This window comes from Adiantum capillus-veneris, chromosome 6 (genome assembly GCF_014529385.1).
Source record: "Adiantum capillus-veneris isolate H3 chromosome 6, ASM1452938v2, whole genome shotgun sequence".
Lineage (NCBI taxonomy): Eukaryota > Viridiplantae > Streptophyta > Polypodiopsida > Polypodiales > Pteridaceae > Adiantum > Adiantum capillus-veneris.
Genome location: NC_140936.1, coordinates 69722724 through 69728772, shown reverse-complemented (window position 1 = coordinate 69728772; position 6049 = coordinate 69722724).

Below are 6049 nucleotides of genomic sequence, written 5' to 3'. Positions count from 1 at the left end.
TCTTGTTACCAAGGTGACCCCATTTGGCAACCGGCGGAGGACTTGGCCCATTCCCACTAATCAAGGTGAGTAGTGAAGGCTGGGAGCCCTGATTATGGGAATGGGCAGTGCTCGACGATTCCCAGCCAGGGGAGTGGGGGCCAATGGCATGATGGCAGCTCTTGCGCATCAGGCGATAGTCTGCGAGCCACCACAGATCGGCCACAACATGACCACTGTTAGTTTGATGCCCTTGTTAGATGCGCTGCACCTCGATCATTCCTTGCGCCCCGACCCTGGACTTTGACGAGAGGGGAAAGGACAGTGGACTGTCCTTTCTGTGTAGACGACACAGGGCAACCACACTGCATGATCATTTCTGGCTGTGTAGTTGGGGGGAAGCTGGCTATATGGTGGGGATGGAAAGTTCAATTGCTGACCGTTGTTGAGTTGGCATGCACAGGTCGGCAGGTGGCCAGGATGATTCTGTATGCTGCAAATTTGTCGAATTTTTCCTAAAGCAAGTAAACATGGTCGAGAGTTCATCTCAAATCACATAGATTGTTGGAGAGAAGCTAACAAAAGGGAGTATTACAGTTTGTGATTAAACAAAATGGAGAATTTTGTTACCAAAGAAGTCTTGTGGGATCATGTCACATGTGGTTTCGTATGTCTGAAAGTTGAAAACGAGCCAAATAGAGAGAATGTACAGTATGGCAATCTTAGGTAGAGGTGTACAAAAAATAGATGGACCATTTCTGATGCATTGCATTTCATCATGTGTCAAATCAATTTCTCATGCCACATCTAAAGGAGGCTCAATCACTTGGAGGATGAGAGATCTTGCAAAAATGAATAGCTCAAACACAGAGTCACAAAAAGTTCAGTTGAAGAGAAGTCTACATTGTGTTTGGCCTGGAAACAAGTCTACATCTAATTATGTGACTAGTATTTTCAAATAGCCAAGGGTTTTGCCGACATAAATGTTGAAGCTTCAATGATGTTTTGGGTGTCAATAACATTAAATAGTTTGAGGCTGTTATAGAAGTCTTTGGATACATTGATGTCAATTCGAAAAACATGCCAGACTCCGAGGCGTTAGTTACTTTATGCTTACAAGAAAAGGTTAATCTCACCAAGGCAAGCTCTGTGTCATGTAGCAATTCTAAATTTCAGTTGTTTTACTCTAGAGATGGTCACATAAAGCAAAGAGGTGGAAGAACCAATTGTGGTTGTGGAAAAAGTGGTGGAATAAGTAATTGGCAATTACACAACCAAAGCTAGAGTGATTACATCCATAGATGTAGCCAACTTCGTGGACATGGTGGTGGAAGATTCGTACACCTTCAGACATGGTCACTACAATAAATGTAGCATCTATGGTCATTTTGAAAAAGAATCTCCACAATGCTAAATCAAATTCGTGGCCATGAGTGAAGCAAACGATGCAACAATAGTCATTGTCGAGATGGTTATAGCCGTAGTGAATGAGATGGATATGCAATTAGGTAGTACATATGGCTATACACTTCATGAATAGAACACCTATAACTAACATCATGAAATTTCGTCATACAAGAAGCTCTACTGAATAAAGCCACCAGTTCCCAACGTGAAGGTTTTTGGATGGCCAAAGGAGCCAAAGCCAATGACCTGAATATATTTGGGATATCCAATGGAGTAGAAAGGCCACACATGTTATGATCTTGCCACAAGGCAAGTGTATGTGCATAGGGAAGTGAGATTTAGTGAGCACGAGTCATGGTATAAGCGAAATCCAAATCGTAGAAGATGCTTATGAAGAGAACATAAGTGTTCATCGAGTTCTTGCCGAGCCAAGACCATCTAAAAAAATGTTTCAAGACCACAAATGTTAGAAGAGGTACAAAAAGTGTGAAGCCGTCGGAGAGTCAATTTACGCAATATGTAGCAAGATGACAAAGAAAAGAAGGAAGCATTTGAAGATGAAAGTTTTGATGAAGACCATGATGTACCTCATGTGAGAACATCCAGCGGTAAATATGTATACATGTAAGGGTTGAAGAGAATAGCGCACCACAATAAGGTTAGAAAGGGTACGTTATTTAGTGGATAGATTGGCATACACTGATTATATGCGTGAGCATTAGGCAAGTATGGTTTCTCGCATGTAAAATAAAACCCCCGCACATTTTCAAGAGGCAATTGGAAAGTTGGAATGAGGAAGTATCTATGGATGAAGACATGGATGGTGTTGTGAAGGATGACACTTGAAATTTGGTTCACCTTCTGGAAAGAAAGCAATTGATTCACAATGTGTATAAGAAGTGAATTGCAAGGTATGTAGAGCATGCATGAACACACTAGCACCTTGACCGCTTGCAAATTCTATTGCGGGCTTGTTTGACATTTCTCTAGCTCAATTTAATATGCAATAACATAGAACTGTTTCCATACTCAAGCTTTTGAAACATCCTTTTAAGTCACTGAGGTATATAATACCGTTTTGTCTCAATATACCTGACATCGGCCATTTACATATTAACCATATGCCTCAAATTTAATGGACTATTACCAAATTATGGTAATGTTATGTGTGAACACACTTATGACCATGGAGCTACTTTTTTTTTGTCATTATGTTTCTCTTTGTTTGTCAGTGTAAAATAGTGCTTTCACATGGTTGTAAATTACCATGAATATAAAACTCCATACAGTGGGTTCTTTGGTCTTTTTTGCTCCAAGATTTGTGTTGAAACATAACATTTAGTATTCAAGCAAGGAACAAGCTCCCACATAGTGAGCCAAAATGCTTTGCTTCATCATCTCCAATTTAGGTCATGTTCAATGAGCATACACAAGTCAATACATACTTTGGAAAGTTCATAGAAGCTTAACATTATTATAAATTTGATTCGAGCTCATTTTGGCCTTGATTTGTATTATGTATAGTTTACAAAAGCAATTTTGTCCTTCTATACTATATGGTGTGCATCTCCCTCTTTCATGGAAGTAAATTTTGGGTTAGGTGCAGTGAATGGCCATGAATAACAACAATGATGCATTTCATATGTTGGTGGTTGAGGATAAGTTGGATGGGACCATGTACCCATGCATCATAAATTAGGTTATCAAGCTAGAGAGAGTGGACTCGAATAGATGGATCTACACAAGCTAATTGGCTCGTATGCTCTTTACACAAATCCATCCAAAAGATGACTATGCTCAAGAGCCACCATGGGATATTTTCTTGGCCTTTGCCCTCCACTCTAGGCCTCGTAGTCCATTGGGATCCCAAAGGCATGGAGTGTGCACCACACACGCTTCACATAACGACTTTTCTAATGACTATGAAGCGTGTGCACCACACACACTTTACCCAACAACTTTTATAATGACTATGAAGCCCCTTGGGGAAGGTCAATGGATGTTCTGCTACTCAATCTACCTAGTAAGATGCTCCATATTTCTCCTTGTAACATCAAACCCTCTCTTTTTCAAGTATGGGTGGGGCCGCCCAACTAGCCTCTACAATTTCAACCATTTATCAAGAACATTGTTAGTCCCTTAGGCAATGTCTTGGGTGTCAGACCTCAACAAGTGCTCGATCCTAGATGGCATCCTCAAGTTGTAATGGACTTGGAACTCTTGAAAGACTTACAAAAGCATATTCTCATTCAAAGGGATGATGGTGTCAACTTCTCACAATCAATTTGGTACAAGCATAAGTCCGAAGCTTGCTTCCATTGTGGGTTGCAAGGCCATCTCGTCAAAGACTGCTTGAGTAAGAAAGGAGAAAAAGATCCTTCCTCCTCTCAAGCCTTTCTCGGAACAAAAAACAAGTCTTCTGAAAGTTCACAAGGTTGCTTTTGGCACTCAAGCTTCGAAGGTCCACCAAGCTCTTGCTATGAGATCGCCTCCCGCTAGCTTAACTTCTCCAATAAAAGAAAGAAGGCTTATTCTTTTGCCCTGCTTGCCTCCTTGGAGGAAGTAAGTTTGGAAGTCAAAGAAACTCTTTCGCTTGCATTGGTAGCACAAGTTGATGCCTTGGATAAGGAGCTACTTCAACAACTAGAAGTCGAAGCCCTTACTTCTGATCTTAGTTCTTTATGCCATTTTGTTCATTGATCCAAATTGGATACACATGACTGAATTCAAAGCTAATTTAAATGCATGATTTGAGATGTCCGATATGGAGCTCTAGCAATTTTAATTGGGAATTGTGTGTCAAATTTGGACAATGCCATCGAGATATTGTTTTGTGTCAAATAGAAAATGCTAAGCACATTAAGGCCTTGTTGCATATAGTCACCTTTAAACATTGCAAACCTATTGCTATTCTATAGGATTGCATGATGCTAGGCTTAGCATTGAGTTTTTATCATACTTGAGATCACTTTGCTGTCATTCTCAACAACCAAGTTGGTTGCTTTACTTATGAATGTATTGCGAGGTTAGCATTTAGTGCAATCTACAAGTGTGCAAACGTGTGCACAACCCAATAGGCCATTAAACTAATCTTTGACTACTTGAGTGGCACTCTACATATAGGGTTGTTCTATCCCGAGGAGTAATCATTGTTTTCCACACCTAGAGTAGATTGCCTATATGATACTTGTGTGTCCGCGGGTGGTTTTTGCTTCACATTAGATTTACATGCTTGTCCACACCCAAAGTAGGCTGGCTAGATGATACTTGTGTGTCCATGGGTGGTTATTGCTTAATGCTATGTCATAGTTGAGCAATAAACAACTATGTGTTGTATGACAACTTTTGAGCCGTGATTGAGTGCATTTGGGTCATGTACCCTGAACACCAGCCTACAAGCACTGTTCTAGCCAAAACTCAGAGCATGTTGGTAGGTGCAAGGAACCTACTGTCGCATGCTCACATGAAGAAAATCAATGCGCGCTGTCATCATGCTAGGGAGAGATCCCTCCAACAAGGAAAAATATTGGTTTGGTGTATGTGCAGACATAGGCCAACCTTATGTAATTTGCTGGAGGTTTGAAAAGAATTTCATAAATTCTTTACGCAAGAAGCTAGTCCATGAAGGAAAGCAACTTTTGAGGGAAGGGCCCTGCCTTAGTTGGGAAGTCCATGAGCATGTGAAAGATGCCCTCTAGGCTGTGTGATCTTGGGCCAAAAACATGGGCTAGCAAGCTTTGCCTTGTCCAAAGTCCTAAAGGATGATTAGCAATGTGATGGTAGTAAGTTGGGATTGCATGTGAAGGCTACACATTGATTGAATTTGAGATTAAAGGGCATGTGGTCGCAACTTGCTTTCAAAATTTCAATCTTCTATTGTGTATAGCATAAATGTAAGGGGAGGATTTGCATTATCAACTAGGAATATGAAAGCTTAAGACCCCACCCTAACAATATGTTTGCGGTCTATTCACTCCTTTGAGATTAGAGTAGATTAGATAGCTTTTATTGTTTTCCTCAGAGGTAATATGATAGTGCAAGGGCATCCACAAGAAGATTTATAAATTTTCTCATGTAGGAAAACGGAGTCTTTCTCATTGTTTTTCATACAATGCATAACATCATGAGCTTCTGCTCGAGAGGCACCGCATACCTAGCTAGGTATGCGGCGCCTCCCTCACAGAAGCTCATGATGTTGAGGTAAGTCACAATGTGGGAAATATTGTGAGAATTTGTCCAAAACTTCTTGTGATCTACACCGAACACAATATTTTATAGCTCAAAGCAATTAGGAGCCAGATATAAGTGCATATAAAATATCTAAAGAGCAATCAAAACCAAGTTGACATGACAACAGCTATGCTCATCTAAGATGACATCAAAGACTGTATTTTGGCTTAACACGTTTTCGTAATAACAAAATATTTTTGGGAGAATATGGACATCAAGGTTGCATCCATACATACATATTGGTCCACACACTACATAGACCGGTACAATACATATCAATACATAATGTATGGATCATGCCGTGGTCAGCTGTTAATAAAAATTTGAGAGGCAACACACCATAAAGGGTGGGGCAAGGGTTTTGATGCCTTTTATGTGGGAAGAGGGTGTTTAAAAGTGCGAAACATGGGATGACATCCAATGCAATGGGTAA